Here is a 20567-nt window from a genome sequence, read left to right as displayed (position 1 = left end):
GGTACCTCGGGTTACATACGCTTCAGGTTACATACGCTTCAGGTTACAGACTCTGCTAACCCAAAAATAGTGCTTCAGGTTAAGACCTTTGCTTCAGGATGAGAACAGAAATTGTGCTCCGGCAGCGCAGCAGTAGCAGGAGGCCCCATTAGCTAAAGTGGTGCTTCAGGTTAAGAACAGTTTCTGGTTAAGAACGGACCTCCGGAACGAATTAAGTACTTAACCCGAGGTACCACTGTACTTACCGTACTTCTTGCATGTTCATTAGTTCATACCCTATTCCCTTCCCTTCCAGACCCATTTCCTATTGATTTCCCATCTTAATTGGGAAGAGGAAAAAGTCACAGAATCATAGAGTTGGAAAGAATCCTGAGGATCATCTAGTCCAGGCATCCCCAACCTTCGGCCCTCCAGATGTTTTGGACTACAATTCCCATCACCCCTGACCACTGGTCCTGTTAGCTAGGGATGATGGGAGTTGTAGGCCAAAACATCTGGAGGGCCACAGGTTGGGGGTGCCTGATCTAGTCCAAACCCCTGCAATGCAGGAATGTGCAAATGCCCCTTAAGGGGATCCAACCTGCGACCTTGGTGTTATCAGCACCACGCTCTAACCAACTGAGCTGTCCTTCTGCTGGGTGACCTTGGGCCAGTCACACTTCTCTGAAGTCTCTCAGCCCCACTCACCTCACAGAGTGTTTGTTGTGGGGGAGGAAGGGAAAGGAGAATGCCAGCCGCTTTGAGACTCCTTCGGGTAGTGATAAAGCGGGATATCAAATCCAAACTCTTCTTCTTCTTCTTCCATGTTTCTATCCAGAGAACCATCCTTTTCTCACAGTGGCCTATGGGATGCCTATGGCAAGCCCCCAAGCACGATCAGAGAGCGTTGGCTTTCTCCCTACCTGTGACTCCTAGCAAACAGGTATCCAGGGGGCATACTATCTCCAACACTGAAAATGAGGACCAGCATCACCAGGGACGCGGGTGGCGCTGTGGTCTAAACCACTGAGCCTCTTGGGCTTGCCAACTGGAAGGTTGGTGGTTCGAATCCCTGCAACGGAGTGAGCTCCCATTTCTCTGTCCCAGCTCCTGCTAACCTAGCAGTTCGAAAGCACTCCAGTGCAAGTAGATAAATAGGTACTGCTGTGGCAGGAAGGTAAACGGCATTTCCGTGCGCTCTGGTTTCCATCACAGTGTTCCGTTGTGCCAGAAGAGGTTTAGTCCTGCTGGCCACATCACCCAGAAAGCTGTTTGTGGACAAATGCCGGCTCCCTCGGCCTGAAAGCAAGATGAGCGCCACAACCCCATAGTTGCCTTTGACTGGACTTAACGTCCAGGGGTCCTTTACCTTTACCTCTAATTTATTATTTAAATATAAAAATACTTATATCCCATTATGTCATTAAAAAATACATCAAACCAGTTTACTGGAACACAACATAAAACGGTACAATATAAGCCATGGAAAAGAGTTTAAAACAGGCATCGGTTAACCCTTACAGAGCCACAACGTTGGTTGGGCTTACCTCCTGCAAATAAGCAGAGGAAAAACAGGAGGCAAGTAGCCCAATCTGAGCCATGGCTAGCTTTCGGCGGTCCTCAAGTAGAAGCCGTGTCCTGTTGACGCCAACAGAGAGAAAGCGACTTCTCATTTGTGGGCAAACTGGTTTTATCCCAATAACAGAACACATCGATGCTCCAGAGATTAGCCCTCACTTCTGAAGGTGGGTTGAAAGGCGATGGGTGGGCCTTAAAATCACAGAAAACCTTTTGAACGTTTGAATCGTAGTCGAGATCACAGCATGTGCACACAAACCGGCTGGCACACATTACTCTGGGAGTCTTAGAACTCCCTTATCATAGAGTGGGGTGAGGGTACATTCAATTCTCTGAACAAGATCAAATACATTCATATTTTCTTTGCCTACATGTCCAACCGGTCCTGGATCCTGTGGATGCTGGCATTGCGACATTCTGCCTTCTGATTCTGCTGTCCCCAAATCATAGAATCATAGAACTGTAGAATTTTAAGGGACCCCCATGGGTCATCTAGGACCTTCATACCTACGGGACCGCCTCTCCTGGTATGTCCCACGGAGGACCTTACAGTCTTCAAATAAAACATCTTGAAGGTCCCAGGCCACAGGGAGGTTAGGCTGGCCTCAACCAGAGCCAGGGCTTTTTCGGCCGTGGCCCCGATCTGGTGGAACGCTCTGTCACAAGAGAGAAGTGCCCTGCGGGACTTGACATCTTTCCGCAGGGCCTGCAAGACAGAGCTGTTCCACCAGGCCTTTGGCCAAGGCACACTCTCTCCTTCTGTAATCCTCATAGAACTCTAGCCCAATGGTTGCCATTAGTTTGACTCTGAATTGATTTTAGAATGAATTGATTTTAGAATGTATTTCAATTAATTGATTGTGATTTTATGTAAACTGTGTTATTTTACTGTTGTTAGCCACTCTGAGCCCGCCTTCGGCTGGGGAGGGCAGGATAATAATAATAATAATAATAATAATAATAATAATAATAATAATAATAATTTAGTCCAACCCCCTGCAATGCGAGAATCTCAGTTAAAGCATCCATGATAGATGGCCGCCCAGCTGTTCTTCTCCTGAAAAAAGATACGCAACATTTCTTCTCCAACCCTGTACTGTACATCTTTTCTTTCATTTTTTTTTACTTGTTTCTTTATTTAAAAATATATTGCTTAACATAATAAACAAATCTGTAAGTGGTTTATGGGAAAGAGGAATAAACGTGAGGGAGCATCTGCACAAGGTCCTTAGGTTCATTTTCCAGCTTCTCCAGGTAAAGTTGAGAGAGATTCATGCCTGACATTCACTGCAGAGAATACCGAGAAGGCAGAACCAATAATCTGACTCAGTATTAAGACAGCTTCCTATATTCCAGCACTGAGCAGATCATTTGCTTCTTTCATTTTATATCCCTGGATATAAAAGACTTCCAGTTCAGATGCTTGCCTTCAATGAGTTGGAAGGTAAAGAATTGTGGCGGAGGGGGCAGAGCTAGTGTGTGCATCCATATTGTCCCCCGCCGCATCTAGGCGATTGTGGTCAGGGCTTTTTTTTTTCAGCCGGAACTTGCCGGAACTCAGTTCCAGCACCTCTCAGGTGGGCGCCATTGCCATTATAAGAGAACAATGGAGGGGTTTGTGGTGAGTTCTGGCACCTCCTTTTCTAGAAAAATAGCACTGATTGTGGTTACTGTTGTGGTTACAGTGGTACCTCGGGTTAAATACTTAATTCATTCAGGAGGTCCGTTCTTAACCTGAAACTGTTCTTAACCTGAAGCACCAACATCTTTCAACATCTTTATCAACGACTTGGATGATGGACTCAAGGGCATCCTGATCAAATTTGCAGATGACACCAAACTGGGAGGGGTGGCTAACACCCCAGAGGACAGGATCACACTTCAAAACGACCTTGACAGATTAGAGAACTGGGCCAAAACAAACAAGATGAACTTTAACAGGGAGAAATGTAAAGTATTGCACTTGGGCAAAAAAAATGAGAGGCACAAATACAAGATGGGGGACACCTGGCTTGAGAGCAGTACATGTGAAAAGGATCTAGGAGTCTTGGTTGACCACAAACTTGACATGAGCCAACAGTGTGATGCGGCAGCTAAAAAAGCCAATGCAATTCTGGGCTGCATCAATAGGAGTATAGCATCTAGATCAAGGGAAGTAATAGTGCCACTGTATTCTGCTCTGGTCAGACCTCACCTGGAGTACTGTGTCCAGTTCTAGGCACCACAGTTCAAGAAGGACACTGACAAACTGGAACGTGTCCAGAGGAGGGCAACCAAAATGGTCAAAGGCCTGGAAACGATGCCTTATGAGGAACGGCTAAAGGAGCTGGGCATGTTTAGCCTGGAGAAGAGGAGGTTAAGGGGTGATATGATAGCCATGTTCAAATATATAAAAGGATGTCACATAGAGGGAGAAAGGTTGTTTTCTGCTGCTCCAGAGAAGCGGACACGGAGCAATGGATCCAAACTACAAGAAAGAAGATTCCACCTAAACATTAGGAAGAACTTCCTGACAGTAAGAGCTGTTTGACAGTGGAATTTGCTGCCAAGGAGTGTGGTGGAGTCTCCGTCTTTGGAGGTCTTTAAGCAGAGGCTTAACAACCATATGTCAGGAGTGCTCTGATGGTGTTTCCTGCTTGGCAGGGGGTTGGACTCGATAGCCCTTGTGGTCTCTTCCAACTCTATGATTCTATGATTCTATGACCACTTTAGCTGATGGGGCTTCCTGCTGCCGCTGCACCGCAGGAGCACAATTTCTGTTCTCATCCTGAAGCAAAGTTCTTAACCTGAAGCAATATTTCTGGGGTAGCAAAGTCTGTAACCTGAAGTGTATGTAACCTGTAGCATATGTAACCCGAGGTACCACTGTACTGTTGTGCAGAATGTGGTAACCAGGACTGGGTGATATCTCATTTTTCAGTAGAGTTGTATATTTCATAGAACTGTAGAGCTGGAAGGAACCAAGAAGGACATCTAGTCTGACCCCCTGCAATGCAAGAATCTTTCACACAGTGTGGGACTTGAACCCACAACCCTGAGATTAAGACCCTGAGATCAAGAGTCTCATGCTCTACCAACAGAGCTATCAACTACCAGCTAAACATCGCGATATACCAATCTATCACGATCTCTGAAATATGGATGGAGCTATGTAGAGACACTGAGATCCAGCGCCGAGAGCCTTCTGGTGGTTCCCTCACTGCGAGAAGCGAGGTTACGGGGAACCAGGGAGAGGGCCTTCTTGGTAGTGGCGCCTGCCCTGTGGAACGCCCTCCCATCAGATGTCAAGGAAATAAACAACTATCTGACTTTTAGAAGACATTTGAAGGCAGCGCTGTTTAGGGAAGTTTTTTTTATGTTTAATGCTGTATTGTGTTTTTAATATACGATTGGGAACTGCCCAGAGTGGCTGGGGAAATATTATTATATTATGGGCTAGCTTCATGGCCTTTCCTGCATCGTGATTTTTGCCAGCACCTGCTTTTGTGATTTACTGCAGCAATCGATAGAAACATTGGCTGACTTCATGGGTTTTCCCACATTGTGTTTTTTGCATAGCACACACACACACACACACACACACACACACACACAATGATTTGTGATATGTTACGTGGTGGCACTGTGGGTTAAACCACAGAGCCTAGGACTTGCCAATCAGAAGGTCGGCGGTTCGAATCCCCTAACGGGGTGAGCTCCCATTGCTCAGTCCCTGCTCCTGCCAACCTAGCAGTTCGAAAGCACATCAAAGTGCAAATAGATAAATAGGTACCGCTCCAGTGGGAAGGTAAATGGCGTTTCTGTGCGCTGCTCTGGTTTGCCAGAAGCGGCTTAGTCATGCTGGCCACATGACCCAGAAGCTGTACACCGGTTCCCTTGGCCAATAAAGCGAGATGAGCACCGCAACCCCAGAGTCGTCCACGACTGGATCTAATGTTTAGGGGTCCCTTTACCCTTTACCTAGGTCAGGGGGAAGATAACCCAGTGCTTAATTTGCTGCTCTGCACATCTGTAATTTGCAAACCCCTAAAGGGAACCAAGATCACACTGTAACTGCATGTTGGAAGCAGAAATTGGCCGTGGGCAGAATTGATTGGCTGGAGTCTGTCGCGCCACAAATCAGCCTATTCTTCCACATTCCCTGATGCAGCTTGGCTTAAGGGTGGGTCACAGATTCCAAGTGGGCTAGAATTACTCTTCCAGTTTCCACATCAACGTGGCCACCCAATACAACAAGAGAGGACTTTGCTCCCAGTGTTTGCATTCTCCCCGTTTCCCTGCCCGTGGTGGCAAATGGAAATCTCAAATAAAGAAAGGGCCACATGCTTAGCTATAGAAGGGGGGGACCATGGAGTCATCTGGTCCAAACCTCTGCAATGCAGGGTTATTTTGCACAACGTCAGGCTCAAACCCATGACCTTGAGATTAAGAGTCTCATGCTCTACCGACTGAGATATCCCAGAGAATAAGAGCATAAAAAGAAGAGCACTGCCGAATCGGACCACGGGCCTCCCAGGTCCAGCCATTCTTCTGCTTATAGTGCCAACCATAGGTCTAAAGGCAGCCCACATGACCACAGAAACATTCTTCCACTCATGATCCTCAACGGCTCATATTTGCCTCTGGCCCTTTAAGTAGCATGTGGCCATGGTGAATAGTGGCCGCTGGATTTGTTTAGAGCTGCCTAGGTTTGTGGCCCTCACGGTGTCCATGGGAGATGGCGTGACTGACGGCTGAACAAACACTCACTTTTTCGATATCGGTTAATTAACTGAAAGACTTCTGGTCGCTTCGGCCCCTCTTCGTTCTTCTCTCAACGTCACACAAAGAACTAAGACACGCAACACTGCCATCTATTATTGCTGAGTGCAATAATTTTTATCATCACAACAGGAGAATGTGTACATTTTGCCAGTGCGCTTGTCAAAATTCCATTGGTCACACCTGTTGTCATCCACATTCGTGCAGTCCATGACCTTCTGCCACAGCTGGAAACCTGGGGTGGTGGGAAGAGGCACGGGGAGAAAGGAAAGCGTTTTGATTCGTGTTGTTATTCATGTTCTGCTTGAGGTGAAACAGGAACGTGCTGTCACCCCGCCCTGCTGCCCACGACACACTAGCCGCTGCTTCTCCACTGGCGGTGGAGGGGGGTGAGTGGCGGAGGTGAGGCAGGCACCACCTCTTGGACTTCTTCCACCATTCAAGGTGGGTGCCTCACCTTCGTTCGTCAGTAGACTAGGCCTAGCTGTGAGTCCCAACCTATCTAAAGCCAGCCAGGGGCTTGATGCCCCAGTGGCAGCTGTATTCATATCTGAAGGAGCATCTCCACCCCCATTGTTCTACCTAGACACTGAGGTCCAGCGCCGAGGGCCTTCTGGAGGTTCCCTCACTGCAAGAAGCCAAGTTACAGGGAACCCGGCAGAGGGCCTTCTTGGTAGTGGCACACACCCTGTGGAACGCCCTCCCACCAGATGTCAAAGAGAACAACAACTACCAGACTTTTAGAAGACATCTGAAGGCAGCCCTGTTTAGGGAAGCTTTTAATGTTTGATGCATTGCTGTATTTTAATATTTTGTTGAAAGCCGCCCAGAGTGGCTGGGGAAGCCCAGCCAGATGGGCGGGATATAAATTGTTGTTGTTGTTGTTGTTGTTGTTGTTGTTGTTGTTGTTATAATCCACAGGCCAACACAATAAGACTTTCCCCAAAAGCAATGCTCTTGAAATAAGTGCTAGCTTGCAAGGAAAAGGTCAAGGTTGCTAAGAAGACAAGACACCTTACCTTTGTAGACTTTCAAGATTATGCAGATCATTTTGTTCTTTATGGCAGCGCATCTTCTCCCTAACGGCGTGCATGGTATCCATGGTCTCATGGTAGCACACTGTCGGCAGACAACAGCATCTGTCGTTAAGAAAGAGCATTAAAAATAATAATGCGGTTGCTCCTAGGATCCACATTAGCAAGTGTCTCCAGATCAAGTTTATCCAGATGCTGGATAGTGAAAAGAGATATTATCTTCCTCCTCCTTTTCTCCTTAACCCAGCAATGCTCATGAAAATGGAGCTATATCATGACACGGTGCTGTTCGCATTGCTATGTCATGACATAGTGCCGTGTGCAAGGATGTGACAGGCACTGTAGTATATCTGTTTTGGTCCTCTGGAATGAGGACGCGAGTGGTGCTGTGGTCTAAACCACTGAGCCTCTTGGACTTGCTGATCAGAAGGTCAGCAGTTTGAATCCCTGCGATGGGGTGACCTCCCGTTGCTCTGTCCCAGCTCCTGCCAACCTAGCAGCTCAAAAGCACGCCAGTGCAAGTAGATAAATAGGTACCCCTGTGGCGGGAAGGTAAACAGCGTTTCTGTGAGCTCTGGTTTCCATCACGGTGTCCCATTGCTCCAGAAGCGGTTTAGTCATGCTGGCTGCATGACCCGGAAAGCCGTCTGTGGACAAATGCCAGCTCCCTCGGCCTGAAAGTGAGATGAGTGCCACAACCCCATAGTCGCCTTTGACTGGACTTAACCATCCAGGGGTCCTTTACCTTTACCTTTTTATATATATAACTGCTTTAGCTCCTCAGGAATGAGTAACAATGGCTCCCAAAGACAGTGTTAAATAGCATTAATGATCCAATGCTAAAGCATTTTAAAACATAATCCAAAAAGCAACTCAGTTTGTGTATACGGACATTAGAACATTCTCAGGACTTCGTAAAACAAACCATTACAATATATCAGACAAATATGTAATCAATATGCCCAAGCAATTGCATATTCCTAGAGTGCTCATTCTCCCCCCCCCCTTCAGAGTTAACCTTTCAGATGACTTGCTGTTTATTTCCTAAAACGTTTTCATATCACCATGGCAATGTGCAGCAATTATACCAGTACAGTGGTACCTCGGGTTAAGTACTTAATTCGTTCCGGAGGTCCGTTCTTAACCTCCTGAAGCACCACTTTAGCTAATGAGGCCTCCTGCTGCTGCCGCACCGCCGGAGTCTGATTTCTGTTCTTATCCTGAAGCAAAGTTCTTAACCTGAAGCACTATTTCTGGGTTAGCGGAGTGTGTAACCTGAAGCGTATGTAACCTGAAGCGCATGTAACCCGAGGTACCACTGTATACCAGTATAATAAAATACAAAGTGCCATACAAACTGTCTACAATAATAATAATAATAACAACAACAACAATAATAATTTTTATTTATACCCCCGCCCTCCCCAGCCAAAGCCGGGCTCAGAGCAGCTTACAAGCAATAATAAAAACAAGTTGAATGATTACAACTTAAAAACAACATTAAAAAACAACATTAAAATTATTGAAACATTAAAATATTAAAATGTAGCCTCATCGCAGGAGGAGAAGGAAAAGAAAAAAGAAAGAGATACGGATTGAAATGACTGGTAGCCTTAAGAAAACTGAGTTCTGACAGCGATTTGTCTTTCCCAAGTTCAAAAGCATTTTGAATATGTAGTTGTCCTCATGATATCATGGGCTGCATGAAAGTGGTGATTTACAGAAAGGCAGCTGATGGCGAAGATTCTGAGTAAGTGTATGTTTGTATTGTTCACAGATATTGCAATATCACCTGGGACCAAGTGGCAAAGCTATCTGATCTAATTCTACAATTAAAAACAATAAATTACCTTGTAATTTACCTTGAGGGGGAGAAGCAAATTGGGGGTTTGTCTTTTAGGTCATACGTTTGAAACACATGGCTTCCCTCAATGACTCCTGGGAACTGGATTAAGAGTGTGGAGAATCGAAAAACTGTAAGGGGTAAATGAGAGGTCCCAATAATCCTTTGGGGAAGCCATGTGTTTTAAATACACTTTAAATGTATGTGACGGATAGGGGAAAGGGTAGTGGGATATGATGCCCAGAGCAGTGGCACCCTATGTTGTATTATTATTATTATTATTATTATTATTATTATTATTATTATTATTATATTAGTGCTTTTTTCCTTAAAAAAATGTTTAGGGGTACTCTCATTTTCCTACTCATTGAAATATTGCCCCTCAATGAGGCCAAACTTATATTCACAAAATGTTTTGGGGCATTTTTGTTGTTGTTGTTTAGTTGTTTAGTTGTGTCTGACTCTTCGTGACCCCCTGGACCAGAGCACACCAGGCACTCCTGTCTTCCACTGCCTCCCGCAGCTTGGTCAAAGTCATGTTGGTAGCTTTGAGAACACTGTCCAACCATCTCGTCCTCTGTCGTCCCCTTCTCCTTGTGCCCTCAATCTTTCCCAACATCAGGATATGCGTACCCCTAATTATTATTATTATTAGTTGTTGGGCTTACCTCCTGCTACGAAGCAGAGAAAAATGCAAGATGCAAGTAGCCAAATGTGAGCCATGCCTAGCCACAGTGATCCTCGAGCAACAACAGTGTCCTCTTAGATGGAACTAACGAAGAGAAAGAGACTTCTCATTTGTGGGCAGTCTGGTTTTTATCCCAACCGTAGAACACATCTACACTCCAGAGATTAGCCTTCGCTTCTGAAGGTGGATTGAACACATGGGATCACTGATTACCATTTTAATGTTTGGATCTTAGGTGAGATAATGTTTTATTTTTTTAAAAAAAAAATATCCCATCCATCTGGCCGGGTTTCCGCAGCCACTCTGGGCAGCTTACAATACATACAGAAACGCAACAAAACATTAAACATTAAAAAACAAAATATCCTACACAAGCAACAAACCAACCAATAAATCAATAGAAATCAGTAACAACAACAATAAAGAGTTTACAGTTACACCCAAGTTAAAATAACCACCAACTACAGCTAAACATTTAACCAACACCAGCCCAACGAAAACAAAACAAAGGAATTAAAATTAGATACTCTGGGATTTTTTTTGATCTCCTTTATCCTAGAGTGGGATGAGTATGCACACCATGGGCAGCAATAACTTAGCAAAGTACGTTCAATTCTCTGAAAAAACGAACGCACCCATATATTCTACGCCTACGTGTCCTGGCCCTGGATTCTGTAGCTCCTGCCATTGCAGCTTTCTGCCTACCGATCATTCTGTTCTCATAATTTCTGCTCCAGAAATATCCCACTTTTATTAAACAAAAAAATGCTTGCCGTGCCTTCTCTCCTGCACTCTAAGCTTTTAACAGGATGAAATTGACAGAGATATTAAGGAGCTTCTGTTTTGAAACTGTTGCTTACTGTGGTGTTCTTCCACTTTGGGTCATTGCCAGAACTGCAACTCCCATCATCGCTGACCATTGGCTAAATTGGCTGGGGATGATGGGAATTGTAGTCCAACAACGTCTAGGGACCTGCAGCGGAAGAACACCAATTTATACTATACTCATTTTAACAGCCCCATCAATGGAAGCCCAGTGCAAGGACTTCTGCTTGCACAATGAGGCTTTCTCCCTCTCTTCCCCCTGCTTAAGGTTACCAGATTTTTTTCAATGAATCCGGGGACACTTTTTTCTTTTTCTTTTCTTTTTTAGTAAATTTTATTAGTATTTTCCACACAACAATAAAACAACAAAAAATAACAATACACAAAAACAAAAACAAGCACTAAAAAAACAAATCCACATCTTACAAATTAATAATGTAAACACTAAAAAGGAAAAACAAACATTGACTTCCACCAATCCCACAGCACTTCCTTTACCTCTCATTGTATCTTCCTGTTTTCCTGATCATCTCTATCCTAACATCTAAATATAAATCCCTCTTTCTTGTCCTTTCACTGCACAAGGTTATTCCAGACTCAGCCAGATTTCTGTCCTCGAACCTTGGCTTTTAAGGTATTCATTTAGGCACTCCCCTTCTTTTTTCACTTCACTTTTTGGTTTTTGTCTTATTATATCTGTCAATTTGGCTAATTCTAAATATTCTGAAAGCTTACATAACCGTTCTCCCCTAGTGGGTAACTGATTCCGGGGGACACTTTTCAACTTCCTACTGAATAGATGGATTTTGTCAGGGGACTGATCTGTAAATCCGGGGACTGTCCCTGGGAAACGGGGGTGTCTGGTAACCTTACCCTGCATGCCCTCCACATTCCCCAAGACTGGTTTGGGGGGGCGGTGTCAGGAGAACCCCCAAAGCAGCCACCTGGCAGGTAGAAGTGGGGTCTCTCCCATGGCAAGCTGGAATGCTTGTACGGCAAAACAACTGGCACACTTAGAGCAGCTCCCATTGTCCATCCACTGATCTCACAGACACCAGGAAGGGCTGAAGCACCTTAGTTCTCCCCAGCACTATGAAATTAGGTGCTCCTGGACATGGCCGTAGCCAGGATTTTTGTTTGGGGGGGTCAGCCAAAGTTGTTGAGCTTTTTTCTCCTGGGTTCCATATCTACATTTACCTATGGTCATATCTCACACCATACATTGAAAGCAGCTTTACAAACTTAGTTGGTTCTAAGGTGAGGGTGAAAGAGGAGAGCGCAAAATATGGTTTGAAGCTCAACATCAAAAAACTAAGATCATGGCCACTGGTCCCATCACGTCCTGGCGAATAGAAGGGGAAGAAATGGAGGCAGTGAGAGATTTTACTTTCTTGGGCTCCATGATCACTGCAGATGGTGACAGCAGTCACGAAATTAAAAGACGCCTGCTTCTTGGGAGAAAAGCAATGACAAACCTAGACAGCATCTTAAAAAGTAGAGACATCACCTTGCCAACAAAGGTCCGTATAGTTAAAGCTATGGTTTTCCCAGTAGTGATGTAATGTGGCATCTGAATATAGACTGCATTTTTAATCAAGGCATATATTGGCTTATATTTGATCAGGTTCCTAAATTAAATGGGCTTAGATTTTCAAATGTTTCATGCCAGGCAAGAAGGCCAACTGTTTATAGAGAAAACCTTGGCCATTCTCCTAAGACAAGGGGCCCCCCTTTGATTTATAGCAGAAAACAATTCTCAAAGTCATAAAAGCTGGAATTACAGGTTAAAGAGCAAGGTTACGGAAAATAAAACCATGTGCCTTAAACTTGAGCCAGATCTTCTTTCTAAGGTTAAAAGGCCAAGACCAAATGGAGAAGCATCTAGCTGGCAGAAAGAGAGGCTTTTTGGGAAGTCTTTTTAAAGCATTTTTGGGAAGTCTTTTAAAACTGTTTCTTTCTTAAACTGAGAGAGTTAAAAAGAGCAATAAATGTTGGGAAAGGCAACTGGCTTGGCTGGGGAAGAAGAAGCTTCTTCCTATTTTATTTTGAGGCTGGAAAGGAGGGTGAAAGGGGGGGTGAACTGAAGAGGTTCCTTTTAAAAGCTGTTTTTTACTGAGTTCCTTCCTTTTTACTTTGAGAAGCTTTATTCTTTTAAAAGGTTACCTATGATAATGTATGAAATATATTGGTTTAAATGTAATTATGCAAAGGATCTAGAAAGAAAGAAATGTTAAATTCTTATTTCATAGAGTCATATTGCTGTAGGAGACCAGGGGGGCAGATGAGCCTAGCTCCCTGCCAGAAATGAGACGCCATCCGAGCAGTTCTGATATATATGGTTGTCAGACATTTGTTTAAAGACCTCCAAAAGGAGATATTTCATTGATGATGCATGAGAATATGAACCCAAGGTCTCTGACATCTGTTCAAGATAAAAATTTAAGATTAACCATTTGTTTTAGAAGGCAACAGGGCAAGGAGGGCAAAGAGGTGAGCTGGTAATTAAGATTCCTTGTTGAGACACATGTAAAGATATATTAATACTTGTTTGTCAATTATAAATGGAAGGAAATATAGCTCTTTGTCTCCCATAAAAGGCAATAGGAAATGAGTGTATTTTTGTGATTGGTCATACCAATCAGCCAATAGGAATTCCAACCAGGCTGGTTGGACAGATGCAGCCAGAGGAGAAGCAAAGGGGGCTGGATTAAGGAAATATAAGTGCTGGCCATAATGGCAGGAGGCCAGGCCAGAGCTTGGTAATCATATACTACTGTGCCTCACATTTATTTGTCTGACAAATAAATTATTATTTTAATTTCTCTGTTGCTGCGTTGAATATTTCATTCCAGCTAAGCGTTAACCACAAGCAGGGTGCTACATTTTATGGTGCCTGCGACTCGGATAAGTGGTCTGCTGGAACGCAGCCCCTTCGCCTACTGAGCAGGGTACAAGACAGAGGATCACTCACTGCCTACTCAGCGCGCAATGGAAAATTTTTTTCCAGGGGAACGCAGCAGTCTCGTCTGTCTGATACCCTGCCCACCGACGGCGACGGACCGGGGGGAAACGGAACCAGCTAAGGGTAAGTGCACTAAAGGGTTTTGGCCCTCCAATTAATTGGGAGGAAGAGAAGTCCTGATCAAACTTCTGCGTCTCAGTAAAGGGGAACTGAGTACGCTAGGTGGCTGGGTACATCAGATGGTGATCTGGTGTAGGGCAAAAGGGAAGATTGGGAGGTAGAGTGTGGGTGAAGTATCTTGCGCATTGCATGTGTGAGAAAGTACAATGTGTAACTGACCTAAGTGTGGAGTGAGTACTACTTCGTTTCCCAGTAAGGTGTGTGTGTGAGTGACTGAGTGGATACTTCACAGGGCCATACAATGGGAATTGGGGGTTCAAAGGGGGAAATACACCTCTTGAATGTATGTTAAATAATTTTAAGAAAGCCTTCTCAGGGGCATATGGAGTCAAAATGACGCCAGGGCGCTTGAGAACGTTATGTGAACTAGAATGGCCAAAACAAAATACTGAATGGCCATTTCAAGGAACCTTTGATATAAATTTAGTAAGCAAACTTTGGTCTAACATCACCAAAGAAACTGGAGGGTGCCCAGAACAATTTTCATATATAGATTCCTGGCTGAGCACATTAAATAAAAATCCTCCATGGATAAGGGAATGCAAAGTCCAACGATGCAAATTATTGGCTGTAAAAGCCAAAGCTAGGAAAGGAATCTTGCCAAACAAATTCAAACCCTCCACCAGTTGTAACCCCAAGGCAAGAAAGTGGAATGAATAATGGGGGTGGAGTCATAGAACTTGATTCCTTGATAGATTATGATAAATATCTTCAGGAGGCATTGGAGTCCTATAATGAAGCCCAAGCAGAAGTGGTTATTCCACCTGTGAGTCCCAGTAGAACTCCATCTACAGTCTCCTTTAGTGGAACAACTGATTGCCTACCCTAAACCCCTGTACATCTATTATTACAGAAGTTACAGGGAGACCTTAATCGGTCAGCAAGCAATACAGCTAGGCGTATAGAGCTGCCAAAAGAACGCCTTGGGACAGATACCATCCCCTATGATTTGAGGCCCCTAGAGCAAAGCGAAGAGAAAGGTCACGTAGTAGCCCCTCTTAGAAGAGTATTTGATGCACTTGAGGAGCCTGTGCTGGTTAATGGGCAACCTGGACCACGGCCACCTCGAACTTCGACCCTGCAATGTATTCCATTCACAACTACAGTCTGATGAATTGGAAAACGCCCCATCTTTCGCAGAAAAACCTCAGGCTATGATGGACTTGGTGACTTCAATAGTAAAATACTCATAGTCCTACTTGGACAGATTGTCGCCAGCTCCTGAATACTCTCTTCACCACTGAGGAAAGGAGAGACGTAATTAAAAAGGTACAGATATATTTGCGTGAGCAGGCCAGAGTGGGAAATATTTATAATATTGACCGTCATCTCCAGGACAACTATCCCTTGGAAGATCCTAATTGGGATCCAAACAATGCGATTTACCTGGCCAGACTTACCACCTACCGCCAGACGCTTGTGCAAGGTATTTGCAGGGCATGCCAGAAGCCCACTAATATGTCTAAAGTCTCAGGAGGGTAGATGTGTTACCCATAACACTGTTTCGTGTTCGGTGCGCACCCACAAAAAGACTTAAGTTGTCACCTTTTGAGCTCCTGTATGGGAGGCCGCCCTCCTTTGTTCAGGATATTCCAACTGACCTCAAACAAATAGGAGACCATGTGACACAGGGATAAGTGCAATCTCTCTCCCGTGTTTTTGTCTCTCTCCCGTGTTTGTTTGTTTGTTGTTGTTTTTTTCTTAACAGGTGGGCCCTCAAGCACACGCCGTGCAGCATTGCCAAGCCGATTCATCAGCTCCAGGCTGGCATAGCATATGGGTGAAAGAGTGGAAAACGTGATCCACTTGCACCTAAGTGGCGTAGACCTTACACCGTCTTGCTTTCTACTCCAACAGCGGTGAAGGTAGCTGAGGTGACCCCCTGGATTCATCACTCTCGTTTGAAGAAGTCTGAAGGCAGTTGGACGTGCAAAGGTGACCCCTCTAATCCTTTAAAACTGACTCTCTCCAAAAACCCCTGTACCTAGCCCTACGGGGAACGGGCTAGGTCACGGGCAACATTAGACGACCGGCCTGCTGCAGCCACAACTTGGAAGCTGGCTGACCTGCGCACGCCTGAAGCTTGAGGAGCATCTGAACCAGCGATTGTGAAAGGGAAGATTCTCTTATACAATTGATTGACTGCCCCCTTGTGGAACAATTATCAGAGATATTACACATTGGGGATCCTTGGGATATATGTTTTGGTCTTGGTGGTTCCCCATTTCTGTCACTGGGGGAATTATATTGGGACTAATAGTTTTATGCTATCACAATAAGGTAATCTTTTGTGGAAGGAATGCATATGCTAGACATCAACATGATTTTATTATTAATCCTGATCCCTTGGTAAGGGGAAGGGTCCTTGAATCTGACCAAATTTGTTAAATATGGATTCAGCCATGACCACAATATGTGGGTAGGCTTAGCTGAAATGGTAGCCAATGTTGCAAATAGGACCAATTGCCTTGTTTGCTCTCTTGGGCCAGATGATTCAGAGGGAGGTATGCCCTTATTACTGATACCATTAAATGCCATTGGTATGGTAAGCGAAATGCCACACCAAACAGAAGTACAGAATTTCCCCGGATGGAACTCAACTATACCTGTACAAGGGGAATTCTGTGTACATAAATCATCAGATGCAGCTGATTCTACCATGATAGGCTCTTCTCATTGTCACTATACTTGGGATTATATTAAGAATAGTCATACCTGGGCACACGGTACTACCTATCGAACTCGGAATACCTTGCCCTGTGCACCTCCTTTTATTCATGCATGGAAAGTGGTATGGAACATAACTGTGACAGAGAAAGGCAATCTAACATACTGCACTGTGAACTCTATACCCCTTTTGATATTTCGCCTTATACACTCCACATACCAAAAAAACCTCAGACCCGATGGTTGTGGTGGATATGTGGAGAATGGGCATACAAGAAACTCCCTTCCAAATGGAGTGGGACTTGTTTCCTGGGATGGGTATTACCACCAATGTGGATTTGCCCACTAGTTCAGCTAAGCGAACACGAAGGAATGCTGATATTTCTCGTATAGCAGGAGGAAGTACCCAAAGTTGGAGCGGTACTAATGATTGGCCACCAGAGCGCATTATAGCCTATTATGATCCTGCCTCCTGGAATCCTGGTGAGCTCATACAAGGGGCACGGGATCCTATTTATAATCTAAACAGAATAATTCGATTACAAGCAGTAGTGGAACTTGTAACCAATGCAACGGCCCAGAGTTTGAGACTTATTGCATAACAGCTGGATGAAAGTAGAGCCGCTATTTTGCAGCTGAAAATGGGAATGGATTATGTACTTGCCAGGCAGGGAGGCCTATGTGGAGTCTTGAACTTGACAGGGAATGCCTGTTGCTTTAACATTTCTGATAATGGTGAGGCAATCCGTGTGTTGGCCACAAAGATGGAGAATATAGCACATGTCCCAGTATAAACATGGGAAGGATGGGATATGGGATGGCTCACCAATTGGTTACTTAATGTCACAGGACTCAAAGGGATACTATTGTCTTGCTTGTTTTTCTTGACGGTAGTAATAATGGTTTTATGTATGATGCCATGTATCATCTCATGTTTTAGACGTACAATTAGCAAGATGATTTCGAATGAAACTCTACCTCATATCATGGCCCTATACAGAGCTTTAACTTAGGAAGATCAAGCTATCAAGGACGCTTTGTAGCCAGGTCCTTGAGCTTGAAAGGGGGGAATGTGGCATCTGAATATAGACTGCATTTTTAATCAAGGCATATATTGGCTTATATTTGATCAGGTTCCTAAATTAAATGGGCTTAGATTTTCAAATGTTTCATGCCAGGCAAGAAGGCCAACTGTTTATAGAGAAAACCTTGGCCATTCTCCTAAGACAAGGGGCCCCCCTTTGATTTATAGCAGAAAACAATTCTCAAAGTCATAAAAGCTGGAATTACAGGTTAAAGAGCAAGGTTACGGAAAATAAAACCATGTGCCTTAAACTTGAGCCAGATCTTCTTTCTAAGGTTAAAAGGCCAAGACCAAATGGAGAAGCATCTAGCTGGCAGAAAGAGAGGCTTTTTGGGAAGTCTTTTTAAAGCATTTTTGGGAAGTCTTTTAAAACTGTTTCTTTCTTAAACTGAGAGAGTTAAAAAGAGCAATAAATGTTGGGAAAGGCAACTGGCTTGGCTGGGGAAGAAGAAGCTTCTTCCTATTTTATTTTGAGGCTGGAAAGGAGGGTGAAAGGGGGGGTGAACTGAAGAGGTTCCTTTTAAAAGCTGTTTTTTACTGAGTTCCTTCCTTTTTACTTTGAGAAGCTTTATTCTTTTAAAAGGTTACCTATGATAATGTATGAAATATATTGGTTTAAATGTAATTATGCAAAGGATCTAGAAAGAAAGAAATGTTAAATTCTTATTTCATAGAGTCATATTGCTGTAGGAGACCAGGGGGGCAGATGAGCCTAGCTCCCTGCCAGAAATGAGACGCCATCCGAGCAGTTCTGATATATATGGTTGTCAGACATTTGTTTAAAGACCTCCAAAAGGAGATATTTCATTGATGATGCATGAGAATATGAACCCAAGGTCTCTGACATCTGTTCAAGATAAAAATTTAAGATTAACCATTTGTTTTAGAAGGCAACAGGGCAAGGAGGGCAAAGAGGTGAGCTGGTAATTAAGATTCCTTGTTGAGACACATGTAAAGATATATTAATACTTGTTTGTCAATTATAAATGGAAGGAAATATAGCTCTTTGTCTCCCATAAAAGGCAATAGGAAATGAGTGTATTTTTGTGATTGGTCATACCAATCAGCCAATAGGAATTCCAACCAGGCTGGTTGGACAGATGCAGCCAGAGGAGAAGCAAAGGGGGCTGGATTAAGGAAATATAAGTGCTGGCCATAATGGCAGGAGGCCAGGCCAGAGCTTGGTAATCATATACCACTGTGCCTCACATTTATTTGTCTGACAAATAAATTATTATTTTAATTTCTCTGTTGCTGCGTTGAATATTTCATTCCAGCTAAGCGTTAACCACAAGCAGGGTGCTACAGTATGAAAGTGAGAGCTGGACCATAAAGAAGGCTGGACCATAAAGAAAGACCACCAAAGAATTGATGCTTTTGAATTATGGTGCTGGAGGAGTCCCATGGACTGCAAGAAGATCAAACCTATCCATTCTTAAGGAAATCAGCCCTGAGTGCTCACTGGAACGACAGATCGTGAAGCTGAGGCTCCAATACTATGGCCACCTCATGAGAAGAGAAGACTCCCTGGAAAAGACCCTGATGTTGGGAAAGATGGAGGGCACAAGGAGAAGGGGGCGACAGAGGATGAGATGGTTGGACAGTGTTCTCGAAGCTACCAGCATGTTTGACCAAACTGCGGGAGGCAGTGGAAGACAGGAGTGCCTGGCGTGCTCTGGTCCATGGGGTCACAAAGAGTCGGACACAACTAAAACTAAACAACAACAACAAAGGTGCTACTGGAAGGATTTTTTTATTTTGTTTTGACTGCGGCAGACCACCAGTTCAGCAGTCATGGAGAGAATCCCATAAACTGTAGTTTGTTAAGGATGCTGTGAATTATAGTTTGGCCATTCCTTTGAGATGGTAAATAGATTAGTTCTTGAATCAAGGTCACAGGCCCACCCTATTCATACACTAAATATGCCCTTAGGGTGGGATTTGAAGGATTTGGAAGCAAAAGAGCTACTGGGAAACGTTTCTCTTCTGCAGAGGAATTAGGAGAGCCAAGAGTGCTGGGGGGGCGGTTTGCTCTGTGTGCGAAAATAATGTGTAATTTCCATGGGGGAACATTTCCTAAACTTTGAAGGGTGATGTATTGGTTTTCTGTAGAGTGTGTGCACCCTAACACCTGTGAGGAAAAGTTGCGGCAACGGGAACTTTTTGGTTTCAAGAAAAGGCCAGTGAGAAGTTACATGATAGAACTGCGTGAAATTATGCAGCTTCATAAGAGTATATATTTAAAGAAGATGAGTAAATGAGCAAATTAAGTTCATTTGGATATGCAGAAGATATTAAAAATAAATTTAAGGAGGTGCAGAAAGAGGGGGAGGGAAGTCAAGCTTCGAAATGTCAAAATTATTGAAAAAAATAGTGAAATGTATAAACTTGAAAAGTAGAAACAATTGTTTATTATATATTTTTTAAAGAAAGTGGCAAAAGAAGAGTTCTCCCTCTCTGGTCACACCAAAACTCGTGGGCACCCGATGAAGGTGATGGTTGGAAGACTCAGGTGAAAAGAAGCATTTCTTCACAGGTAAACTGCGGAACTCCCTCCCACAGGAGGCAGGGATGGCCACCAACCCGGTTGGCTCTAAAAGAGGATAGCTAGGCTCTTCCTCAGCAGCTGGAGGCAGCAGCGCTCCCGAATAGCAGTTGCTGGGAGCCGCAGGAGGGCAGAGCAACTCCCTGCGAGGCCTACAGAACGCGGGGAGCGAAAGGAACCCGGAAGGCGACGCCTTTTGTGAGTCTACAAACACACGCCACGCGTCTATGGAAAGCGGAGCTAGCGAAAGCGGCCGGGAGAACGAATCAACCGTTAGCTCTATGGCCTCGGCGGCGCTCAGAGCGTCGCTTCCGGTGACGTCAGAGCCGCTTCCCAGAGCGGCGTTGGAGGCGGGGCGGGAGAACGAATCAACCTGTAGCTCTATGGCCTCGGCGGAGCTCAGAGCGTCGCTTCCGGTAAC

The 20567-nt window shown here is 44.4% G+C and overlaps 1 long non-coding RNA gene across 1 annotated transcript; it reads left to right on the top strand.

Moving 5' to 3' along the window:
* The first annotated feature begins 12271 nt into the window (after positions 1-12271).
* On the top strand, positions 12272-18848 carry LOC144327039 (uncharacterized). Its single transcript, XR_013392021.1, has 2 exons — positions 12272-13793; positions 15559-18848. It is a non-coding gene; the product is annotated as an uncharacterized LOC144327039 (long non-coding RNA).
* The last annotated feature ends 1719 nt before the right edge of the window (positions 18849-20567 follow it).

The sequence above is a fragment of the Podarcis muralis genome, chromosome 2 (assembly GCF_964188315.1).
Source record: "Podarcis muralis chromosome 2, rPodMur119.hap1.1, whole genome shotgun sequence".
In the NCBI taxonomy this organism is placed as follows: Eukaryota; Metazoa; Chordata; class Lepidosauria; order Squamata; family Lacertidae; genus Podarcis; species Podarcis muralis.
Note: the sequence above shows the minus strand (reverse complement) of the source record. Positions and strands in the feature narration are given on the sequence as shown.